The sequence below is a fragment of the Leucopleurus acutus genome (assembly GCF_964270905.1).
Source record: "Leucopleurus acutus genome assembly, chromosome: 2".
NCBI lineage: Eukaryota > Metazoa > Chordata > Mammalia > Artiodactyla > Delphinidae > Leucopleurus > Leucopleurus acutus.
Window position 1 is genome coordinate 154,915,194 of NC_139143.1, and position 12,589 is coordinate 154,927,782.

General features: G+C 43.9%; 1 pseudogene across 1 annotated transcript; it reads left to right on the forward strand.

Annotated features, from left to right (window-relative positions):
- Positions 1–1,898: 1,898 nt before the first annotated feature.
- Positions 1,899–8,364, forward strand: LOC309974735 (dnaJ homolog subfamily C member 14-like; annotated as a pseudogene). Its single transcript has 2 exons — positions 1,899–1,906; positions 6,726–8,364. The product of its transcript is annotated as a dnaJ homolog subfamily C member 14-like (transcript).
- The last annotated feature ends 4,225 nt before the right edge of the window (positions 8,365–12,589 follow it).

Consider the following 12,589-nt stretch of genomic DNA (forward strand, 5'->3'; position numbering starts at 1 on the left):
GGATCCAAACTTTTCTATGGACAACAGAGAGCTTATTTTTGTATAAGTAAATACCACATAACTTTATTCATAAAATGGCACTCATTTTGATAAACAAAAACTATATATACAAATATGAAATCTTAAACTTTAAGGAAAAACTTGACAAAGACTAAAGACATTGCCTTTACAAGCAAATTTTAAAATTTTAAAAATACTTTAAACTTAAAATATTCTTCTTTGTACTGTGACATTAGCAAAATTATAAATGTGTTACTACTTCCATTTTTTTCAATTGCTTTAGCTTCCATGGTCAACAGCACTAGCTCTATTAATCATGGCTATCCCATTGTGTTACTTAAATGGCTTTTAATTTTTAATATGCAGAAAGACATTCTACCATAGAGACAAAGATGGGAATTGTCAAAATAAAATTAATGAAGAACCTATTTTGCAAAACTTGCATGTATATTGTATTTATGATAATGATCTCAGCAGATCTGCAGAAGTATTTTTTCAATTTCATTTTTAATGATTTTATTCAAGGCCTTCATTGTTTGGTAATAGCTCTGATGGGTCGCTTCAGTTTTTGTTTTTTTGCAACCTTTATATTTTTTACAATAGATTTTCCTCCACTTGAAATAATTGGGTTGGAGGGGAAAAAAATGCAAGTATGTCAGCATCAGTAGGTCATTTCTTGAAATATTAAAATTGCTAAAGTAATCACTCTATCAAGTGCATAACAAAAATGATACTTTATAGCCCTTTTGCCTGAAACTCTGCTCAGAGTTGGGAGCACACCATCTGGATCTCAGCCAATAGAAAACAAAGCAAGAGAAGAAACCAGTCTTTCTGCACTGCCTTCCCTACGTTAAACTTTCCCCAGGACAAGAAATAACCGAGCCAGTAAATGGGAGCAGGAAAGAGGGAAATGAGGATTAATGTCTCCAAAAATTATCCTGCTTTGTGTCAGATCTACTTACAGATCAAACCGCTCACCAGCTTCCTGCAATGTGCCGTTCTGTGGATGGAACATAACTCCGGGACTCACGTGGTACTTAAGCCAGTGGCAACCTAAGCCTCAGTTTCCCCAACTGTAAAACATGGCAATGACAATAGCACCCACCACAGTCAGTTACTGTGAGAATTAAATGCACAGCACTGAGCACTGTGCGGGAGCAGTGAGTGCACACGTGTTTTTATATACTGTGATTATCAGAGAAACCAGGGCTCCGGCCGGGGAAACCTAAGGAAGTGAAGGAAGGGGTTTGTCATTCAGCCATTAAACAAACATAAATTAAACAAAAAATATGTACACTAAACAAACATATCCCATCAATAAACAAACATGCAAAGACACTGTCATGCAGTTTACCATCTACCACATATTTCCCACCAAGTGAATGTTTATTAAGTGAATGAATGAACCATGGTTCAAACCTCTTTTTCAATGCTTTCATCCCTACATTTTCAAAAATTCTGAGTGAACCAGCTACAACAGCTACCACTATTGAGGAAATGCTGGGGTGGCTTTGCCCCTAGAATGAAGCTGAAAGCTGGAAATTACCTTATGTGCTGCGAAGGAACTGAAAAGCACAGCCAAAACCTTTAAACAGAAAGATGCTCAAATGGGCAGACATGAGTTAAGTAATAAGGTTAGGTAAAGGACTCTAATTATTTTTTGTTACAGAAAAAGGGACTTACTTTAGAGACAAATGGACTTTTAGACTCTTGTAATTTAAAAGAATCCATACCTGGAACACAAGGAAGTGGAAATAACAAGAGCTTACAGAAATATGTCACTTTCAGAAATATTCCCTGGCTTGATTCTCCCGACTGCTCTGTGAAAGGTAGGGCAACATAAGGTTCATTTCACAGATAAGGATGCGGAAACACAGAGAGCTCCCAGGGTGAGCGGGATGTACAAGTGAGACTAAATCTGGGTTGCTGGTCCCAGCTCGGGCTCTCAGCAGCCGTTGCAAAAGGGACTGGCATGTGTATTGTTTCACATTTGTGTCATCTCTTTCTGGCCAGGATTTTCTAGAACTGGTAGGAGGGCATGCATGTGTTGCCAAGGAAGGAGGATGTAGGAAAGGAGAGAGTGGAGGTCAGACGATCAGTCAGTCTTGAAGAAGCTGAGCTGAGGAGGTAGAAAAAATGCAATGCCTGGGGTAGGGGCTAACTTATATAAGTCAGAGAGACACACCTGATGATCTACAAGGGATACTAATGTCTGGGCCCAGATGAGGAAGTCGTGGTCAGCGTGTGGATCAAGACCCAGTGCAGAAAGTAGGGGTGTAGTGATGAGGATAGATTCAGATCCCCCAGATTCCAGGGTAGAACAGATGCCTTACCCCCCATTCCAAAGACCCTTCCATAGTCCGTATTTTGAGAGTCAGGGTAGAAGTCCTAAGTCAGTTCTTATTCTGGGAGCTCAGGAAGCCTTTGTCCTCCCCCTACCCCACCTCAGAATGGATGCTTCCTACCTGTGCTTGGTATTTTTAGAAGTCCAATGCGCTATCCATTGCGCCCCTGAGCCCGACTGTGCTTGGTATTTTTAAAGAAACGTAGGCTCTGTACGGGGTCCCACTCAGACTTCTTTTTTTTTTTTTTTGCGGTACGCGGGCCTCTCACTGTTGTGGCCTCTCCCGTTGCGGAGCACAGGCTCCGGACGCGCAGGCTCAGCGGCCATGGCTCATGGGCCCAGCCGCTCCGCGGCATGTGGGATCTTCCCGGACCGGGGCACGAACCCGTGTCCCCTGTATCGGGGCAGGCGGACTCTCAACCACTGCGCCACCAGGGAAGCCCTAAATTTTTTTTTTCAGACTTCTTAATGAGCCTAGTGGGGGACCCCGGGGGTAAACTGACACTTTGGTCCCTGAGGGGGTGAATGGCGACCTCTCTGAAGTCTGACAGATACTTTCTCTTCCTGTTCTGCCTCACAAACTGCTGACTCTACCTTACAAACAAATTTCAAATCTGATCTGTGCAGTCTGGCTGCTGCCATGGTTGTAGGTCAGACCTAGACCAAGTCCATGTCTTGCTTCAAAACCACCATGGGTTTTGGAAAAGGTCTTCTTTCTTGTGATGGCATGCAAGGTATACCCCTACTCTTACTTCCATCTCCATCTTCCACGGCCCTTTTTCCCCCTCAGCCAACTCACCTCATCATTCCCTAAAAGCACCATGCCTCCAGACCTTTGCCTTTGCTGTTCCTTCCTTCTGATTCCTTCGCAATTCACCTCCTCCCCAATTGGATGGGCTCTGAAGATTCCAGCAGAAAATTCACAGCCAGTAGAAGATTAGAGAGGATAAAGCAAGGGATTCATTTCATATCAGGAATGCCAACAGGCACAGAGTTTCAGCCAGTTTCCTCTTGAGGCCTTTCTTTCCACACATCTCCCCGCCCCCAGGGACTTACTCGAGGTCGCAAAGTAGGTAGTCAAGTCCAGACCAAGAGTGGAGTCTACTAGCCCGGCCACTGTCATTGTTCTTACTGCCATGAGGTGGCACTGTTGGAAACTGGTTTTGCTCTGTAAAGCCACCTGGGAGTGATGCTGAGGTACCACTGATGTTGCCCAAGCTTCAGTCAGGGCTACCCACCTAGGAGATTGCTAATGTCACAATTCTTTTTAGTCGACACCCTCTACCATTTCAGCCACTGTGCCTCAAAGCACTGCACCAGAAAAAGCTACTAGAACGAGCCACAAACCAAGGCAAAAATCATTCCTTCCCCTAAAAACTCCTAGGGGCTTACGTTGAATGTGGTGCCCAGTCTAGAACATCCCTTTGCATAAGGTAATTTTATTTAAATGGAATCACTGCCCTTCCCTGCCACTGAGATTATCAGGACCACGTTGTTGGTCCTCCCAAATCTCCCTCACTTCCAATTATGCAGCTGAGGAAGGAGTGTGTGTCCCTCTGTACCTGTCTGTGTAGAGAACTTTGACTCAGAGACACAGTTTTTGCCAAATCCCACAAACAGAAGGTCCTATTACACCCTGAGTTGTCCCAGAAAATGGATGTCTATTCTCCCTACAACTCAAGGGACTCTCATAGGACAAACAGAGTCAGCTTCAAGGTGTACATCTGATTCTACTTCTAGGTTAATATCCAAAATATATAAACAGCTCATACAACTCAATATCAAAAAAACAACCTGATTAAAAAGTGGGCAGAAGACCTGAATAGACATTTTTCCAAGGAAGACATACAGATGGCCAACAGGCACATGAAAAAATGCTCAACATCACTAATCATCAGAGGAATGAAATCAAAACCACAATGAGATATCACCTCACACTTGTCAGGATGACTATCATCAAATAGAACACAAATAATAAGTATCAGTGAGGGTGTGGAGAAAAGGGAACCCTCACACACTGTTGGTGGGAATGTAATTCGATGCAGCCACTGTGGAAAATAGTATGGAAGTTCCTCAAAAAAATAAAAATAGAACTACTATATGATCCAGCAATTCTAATCCTGGGTATATATCTGAAGAAAATGAAAACACTAATTTGAAAAGATACGTGCACCTCAATGTTCATAGCAGCATTACTTACAATTGCCAAGATATGGAAGCAACCTAAGTGTCCATCAACAGAGGAATGGATAAAGAAGATGCGGTATGTATCTACACAATGGAATACTAATCAACCATTTTAAAAAATGAAATTTTGCCATTTGCAACAACGTGGTTGGACCTGGAGGGTATTATGCTTCGTGAAATAAGTCAGATAGATGAAGACAAATACTGTATGTTATCACTTATACAAGGAATCTAAAAAATAACACAACTAGCGAATATAACAAAAAAAAACCAGACTCACATATATAGAGAAGAAACTAGTGGTTATCATGAGGAGAGGGAAGTGGGGAGGGACGAGATTGGGGCAGGAGATTAAGAGGAACAAACTACTTTGTATCAAATAAATAAGCTGCAAGGATGTATTGTACAGCACAGGGACTATAGCCAATATTTTACAATAACTATAAATGGAGTACAGTCTTTAAAAATTGTGAATCACTATGCTGTACATCTGAAACTTATATAATATTGTAGATCAACTATACCTCAATAAAATTGATTAATTAGTTAATTAAATTAAAAAAGAAGAAAAGCCAAGATGAGAGGTGGAGAGAACGTGGCCCCCTTGGAATCTCTAGTTCCAGGCCTATGGCATCCTGTGATTTGGTTATGTGAATCAGTAAAGTCTCAGGTTAGGTTTCTGTTACTTTCCACTAAAACATAAACAAACAAACAACAACAATGAAACTCCCAACTAATATATCTGATCCTCACTAAAAATGGCACGTTGTAGTTTTATAAAGGTTTTGTGTACCCTTTCTCTCTGTCCCCTAATGATAACCCTGTTAAGAAGCATATGTATTTTCTTTAAAAAATGAGACGTAATTCACAAACTACAAAATTCACCATTTTAAGGTGCACAGGTCAGTGGTTTTTAGTATATTCCCAAGGTGTACAACCAGCACCACCATAAAAAAATTTTTTTTCAGTTGACACTGTGCAACTCTTACAGCTACACAAATGGAGGGAAGCAGGAATAATTTCAAAGGACGGTGTATTCATTTTCTACTGCTGCCACAAAGTGCCACAAATTTAGTAGCTTAAAATAGCACTAATTTATTATCTTACAGTTCTGTAGGCCAGAAGTCTGACATGGGTCTCACTGAGCTAAAGTCAAGGTGTCAGCAAGGCTGCATTTCTTTCTGGAGGCTCGAGGGGAGAATCCATTTCATTGTTTTTTCCAGCTTCTAGAGACCATCCACATTCCTTGGTTCAGACTCCTTCCACCATCTCCAAAGTCAGCAATACTGGATCTCTGACCCTTCTGTAGTCACATCTCCCTCTGACCACAGCCTGGAAAGGTTTTCTGCTTTAAGGACCCATGTGATTCAGTTTGGACCCATCCAAATAATACAGGAAAATCTCCCCCATCTCAAAGTCTTTAACTTAATCACATCTGCAAAGTCCCTTCTGTCATGTAAGTGACATATACACAGGTTCTAAGGATAAGAACATAGGCATATTTGGAAGGGCTGTTATTCTGCCTATCACAGAAAGTAATCCAAAAGTTAACTGAGGGTTGTCCAAGTAACTAAGCAGGTTTTTGAAGCTGAGATATTTGGCAAACACACTCATGAAATATAACATGTTGGTTAAGATTCTTGGCTCAATATTCAGAACAAACCAGTTTCAAATAATGGGGCACTATTTGCTATCTGTGTAGCCTTGAGCAAGTTACTTTGCGGCTTCGGAGACTCAGTTTCCTCTGCTGTAAAATGGGCATTTCTTTCAGTACTTATTCATAGGGCTTGCAGCAGAAGTCCTTGTTCACCTTCAAGAGCCCCCTGCGGAACCAAGGCATTCATTCCTCTAGCTCCCTGGTGTGTTGGCTACTAATGGCTCAAAGATGCATCCTTCTCCCGGGATTGCCCTGCTGCAGCCAAAGGGCAGAAAGGACTGAAGATCAGCTCCAGAACTTAATTCCAAGAAGAACAAAGCTCCAGAGGAGATTAAACTTTCAACCTCAGCAGGATTGCCACAACAAAGTCAGGGTACCAGTTGGGAAGAATGGGACCCTAATACATGAGATAGGACATCTGAGTCAATGCACTTAAAAATCTTGGGTCCCAAGCAGAGGGTGAACAGGAGGCGGAGCTGGGGGAGCTGCTCTCGTAGCTCCTGGCCCTCTGCCGGGGAGGAGTTTGCCCTCTGCCAGGAAGGAGTTACCGCAGCTCTTCGCTTTGGGGGAAGATGAAGAGTTGGAAGAGGAATATGATAAGGAGGAACCTCTTAAGTTTCCCAGTGATTTTTCACGTGTGCCCAGTGGAAAGAAACCTGCACCCCGGAGATAACGGCACCGCGTTCCAGCCAAGGAGGATACTTGGGAGGGTGGACGCAGCGATCCCAGATCCCCTGGTCTACATCGGCTGGGTCGGAAATGGAGTCAGGCAGATTAGCACAGAGGACTGGAATTGTGGGGGGCAGAGGAACTGTGTCAGCTTGGACAGGCAGGTTTCTAGAGGCTGATCGAACTGCTTGTATTAGTGGGGGAGTACATGGAAACTTATGGCCATCTCATCCATGCACGCAGGCAGCTGAAAGGCAGTGATCTGGACCATTTTTGTGTCTGGGTGGGAGTCTGGGCAGGGCGGCTGGGGGGCTGGGACCAGGTAATGTTCCAATTTCTGAGCCAAGGGTTTTGCTATGGGGTAGGGCTGTTCACCCGTTTTCTTAGGCTACTGGGGGCTTTGCTGCTCCCAGCTCTGGCCCTTTTGTTGGGCTGCCTACAGTTGGGCTGGAGGTTTCTGGTAGCACTGAGTGACCGGTTAGGCCGGACGGGTAAAGCCACCTGGCTCTTCTCTTGGCTGGCTTCTCCCACCTGGCAGCAGTGCCTGATTCTGCCAAGAGATAGCAGGCCGTGGCAGCAGCTGGTAAGAAAAGTTCAGTGGGGTTGGCTGGAGTTGGCCTTGGGTCAAGAGAGGAATAAGCAGGGGAATGCACCTGTAGCTAGTGGTTGCTACTGCCAGCCTGAAGAGGAAGTGGCTCGACTGTGGACCATGGCTGGGGTTCCTGAGGATGAGCTAAAGCCTTTTCATGTGTCAGGGGTTGGAGCCACAGCCTCGGATGTTGAACTGAAGAAGGCCTATAGGCAGCTGGCAGTGATGGTTCCTCCTGACAAAAAATAATCATCCCCGGGCTGAGGAGGCCGTCAAGGTTTTGCAGGCAGCTTGGGACATTGTCAGCAACCCTGAAAGATGGAAGGAATATGAGATGAGGCGAATGGCAGAGAATGAGCTGAGCCGGTCAGTGAATGAGTTTCTGTCCAAGCTGCAGGATGACCTCAAAGAAGCAATGAATACTATGATGTGCAGCCGACGCCAGGGAAAGCATAGGAGGTTTGAAATGGAACGGGAACCTGAGAGTGCCAGACACTGTGCTGAGTGTAATAGGCTGCATCCTGCCGAGGAAGGAGAATTTGGGGCTGAGTCAAGCAGGCTGGGCCTCAAGATTACCTACTTTGCGCTGATGGATGGAAAGGTGTATGACATCACAGAGTGGGCTGGATGCCAGCATGTGGGAATCTCCCCAGATACCCACAGAGTCCCCTATCACATCTCATTTGGTTCACGGATGCCAGGCACCAGTGAGCAGCTACCCCAGATGCCCCTCCTGCTGACCTTCGGGATTTCTTGAGCCAAATCTTTCAAGTATCCCCAGGCTAAGTGTCCAACGGGAACTTCTCTGCAGCTCCTCAGCAGGGCCCTGGGGCCACTGCAGCCTCCAAGCCCAACAGCACAGTAGGAGGAGCCAAACCAAAGTGGGGAAAGAAAGTGAGGAGGCCCTTCCAACGTTGACACCCCCTCTCTTTCCACAAATCAATGTCAGGGAGTCAAAAGGGCTGTGTACAGTGCAGGATGGAGTTTGATTTGTTTATTTTTAAATATTTAAAAAAGGGAAAATTTTAAGCTCAAATTGTTTATTCAATAGTTATAGGAAGCCCTGGAACTACTCTCCCTCCTCCACAAGCACCCAGGAACTGAGTCTTGTCTCCTGACAATACCAAAGAAATAGGGGGTGGCTAGAACAAAGAACCTAGGGCCTGGACCTGGGCTGGACAATATCTCCCATAGTAGTGTGGGAACTGGGTATTTCCCTGGGGTCTGTATGCCTTTGTCTTGTCTTTTGCTTCTACAGCTGATGACACTTTCCCCCCTTTTAAAAAAATATCTTGGGTCCCCAATCCCCCTTGAACGATTCCAGCCATTTGAAAATCAACTCTTGTCATGCTCCTGGGCCCCAGTAGAGATAAGGTACCTAACCATGGAGCACGAATGACCATGTAGTCACAAACATTTGTTTGAGCTGGGTCTGTCAGACCTACTAAGTCATAAGTTTGGGCAGGCCCAGCAGCAACAGATCATAAGATAGAAGTGGTACACCCGGGATCCGGTGCAACTAGGACCAGAGAGCACAGAGAAGCTGCATGAGTTCTATGTTATGCACGAGCTAAGTGGCTCAGACTTTCATGTTGTCCACCACTGTTGCTTGGGACACTTTCCCTCAGTTCATACCAATAGCAGCAGGTGTGGTCCTTTATGACTCACTTACGGAAGAGGGAAAAGGCTGAGCACGGTGCTCGCGTGGGTTGGTGCCGTCTGTGAGTGCAAGTTGTTAATGGACTGCTACTGCTCTACAGCCCCATTCAGGGGCGGTTCTGAAGGGCAGCAGTGAGAGGAAATCTTCCCAACGCACAGAGCTTTAGGAAGTACATCTGATCATACTTTCAATGGGAAATAGAATAAGAATAGGTACAGACTCATGAGCAGTGGTGAGTGGCTTGGCTGGTTTGACTGGGACCTAGAGGGAGAAAGGTTAGAAAATAGGAGAGAAGAAGGTCTGGGAAACAGTTGTGTGGATGGAAAAATGGCAATCGGCACGAAGTGTGAAGATCTTTGTATTGTATCCTAATACCCACCCAAGAGTTTCTATCACAAAAGAGGCATAAAAATCCTGGTAGACAAAGTGACTCAATCAGTTAATATCAGCCTCTGTCATCATGTGTTCCAGTACTGGCACAAAGGCTACATGAGCAGGGTAGCCATAGTGGCAGGGAAGGAGGCTATGAATCGGTCCAGTAACATGGACTCCCTCTTACTCACGAAGTTTTTACCTAGTGACTGCCACTGTGAAACATTCAACCTACCAACAAAAGAGACCAATGCTAAACCCCTGAAACAGGACATCCCCTGAGAAGATAAACACACTGGATATCTTGCATCCTGAAAGAGGGAGAATTAATCTTAACTGGATTTGGCCAAGTTCCAGTTATTGGTTTACCATTCTTGCCTGCAGGGCTTCAGCTAACACCATTGTTCAAGGGCTTATACAGGGTTTGGCTTTAACACAAGATCTCACACATCATCTTCGACTATGAGAGCTGCTTTACAGGAAAGGAGGTATGGTGGTGAACATAGAACCATGGGACCCATCATACACTGCCCACCAAAAAGTTTGTCCTGAAAAGGTGATGAAATGGCCTTTTGAAAGCACAGCTGAGGCTCCAACTTGGAGATAATACCTTGTGAGGATGGGGCCCCATGGATGTAATATACAACCTACTCATCGACCTAATGGTTCTGTATTTTCAATACATAGATTACATCGGTCTAGAAACCAAACAGTGGAAGAAAAATTGACTCTGCTCACCATCACTCTCAGTGATTCACTTTGGGGAATTAATGCTCTCTTTATGCACAAAAATAGGCTCTGTGGATCTAAAGACTTTTTTCCCAAGCGGGAGATATTTCTACCAGGGGCACAGCAAAAATCCCATTAAACATTAATCTATGCTTCCACCCAGTTATTTCAGGTTCTTTTTACCAAGAGACAAGCAGGGAAGACAAGGAGTCCCATCCTGTAAAGTGTAATTGACCCTGATCATTAGGAGGAGGTATGGCTACTATTCATGATGGGAGCAGGGTAAATTACTTTGACATCCAAATGACCAATTAGGAAATCTTCTGGTATTTACCTACCCAATTATGACAGTAGACAGACAAGTGCATCCTGAGATGATCATGTGTAATCAAGGGCTCAGTCCCTAAGGGATAAGGAGCTGAGTCACCCCATCTAGACCAGCAGAGATGCTAGCTGAAGATGAGGAAAATTTAGAAGGAGTAGAGGAGGGAGATGATGAGTATCATTTGTGACCCTGAGAGCACAAATGGTCATCTCATTTGCCTTCTAAATTTCCCAAGGAATTTACTACATGAAGCAAGTGGATCCAAGCAGTGAACAGTGTGGATTATAAAGGAGATTATGGTGCACCACTGAGTTCCCCTTTTAGGAATGAGGTACATATTCCCCCAACTGCTAGGAGTATTAGCTGCTGATGGCTCACATCTATGTTCCTCTCTGGGAAATTCCCTAGGCCGCATGAGCCTGCCTTGCCCAAGGTAACATTCCTCCTTTAGGGGCAGCCTGCAATCAATGACTGGTCAGTGTAGAGGTACAATGGTTATTCCCCTACCCCTTTTCAGAACAACTCTAAAGGACACCCCAGATTCAGTGCTTACCATGAGATTGCCTGAGCCAACTATTTCAAGTGTATCACAGTTCATATTCTCCCCCTGCCTAATCCCTGTTGTCCTTGCTTCCTCACAGGTGTTGTTCCATAGATCATTTCCTAAAAACTACCTTACAGGGTAGTATAAGTATTAAGGAAGCTAATTTAGTACAATGCTGAGAATATAGTATTGTGCCAAATAAATGATAGGCCAGTAGTAGCAAAACTGGAGTTAGAAATCTGAGGTGTGGGTCCTGACTCCAACACGTACTTGCTTTGTAACCTTGAGAAAGTCAATTGATACCTCTGGGCCTTAGTTTTCTTATCTGTAAAATAAGGTTAATAACACCTGATAAATTGAGGAGTAGATATGAATGTGCTTTGGAAAGGTTAAGCACTAGACAAAGGTAGAGCAGAATTTTTTTTTTTTTTTTTTTTTTTTTTTTTTTTGCTGCTCTACTTCTACCAGCACTGTGTTAGGTGCTAAGGAAAGAAAATCTCACTTTCTTAGAACTTGCCTCTGACTCTCATTCCAGATATGAAGTGGTGATACACAATGTTCCCAGCTGAAGAGAAACTTGACAGTTCTGTGCTTCGCCTTGGATGGGAAAAGTAGGCAAATATTTAAATATTTGAGTATTAGAAGGCCCTCTGCCAGAGTGACATTAGGAAAGATGGCAAAGTCAGAAGCCCCAGGAATCCATATCTCCATTGAAACACTTGAGCTAGCAGGAGCTGTCTTAAGCAATTATTTTGGAACTCTGAGTCTAGTAGAACACTCATAACATCTAAGGAAAAGCTTGATGAAGGGACAGGTAAATTTTAGTCAGTTTCAGCTTTCTTGCATTAGTGGCTACTATCTCCAGGGCAGGCAGCTATGGGGACAGTGGCATGTGTTTCCAGTGCAACTTGCTGGAGCCAGGGTTGGCAATAAGGCTCTGTCCTCCCAAGGCTGGAGTTGAGTGTTTCAGTTGCTGATTTGCTGCTTTTCATCACTAAGGGACCAGCACAATATGTTTTGGCCCCCACAGGCTGAAATGGCTTCCCAACTAAGAGGGAATTTTAAGTGACAGGATCTCCTCACCCCATCCTGTGAGCCAGATATTTAAAAAAATATTTTCCAGGTCACTGGCTGACAACAGAGACAATGGAAAACAACTGGCTGGCCACACACAACAAGGAATACACACTTTGCAAAAATAGTTTGGAAGAGTCACAAGGGATGGCTCCCAGCTTCAACAAGTAAAATACAAGTAATGACTGAAGAGTGACAGAATTAGACTTCCAAATTACTACAACATAAGAGTCAGAATGTCCAATAATCAACAAAAATTACAAAACATGCAAAGAAACAAAAAATATGACTCACTCAAAGTAAATAAAAAATATGACATAAACTATTCCTGAGGGAGCCTAGACATTGGAATTGTTTGTCAAAGATGTTAACCAACAGGCTTAAATATGTTCAATGAGTTAAAAGAAACCATGGACAAAGAACTAAAGGAAATTAGGAA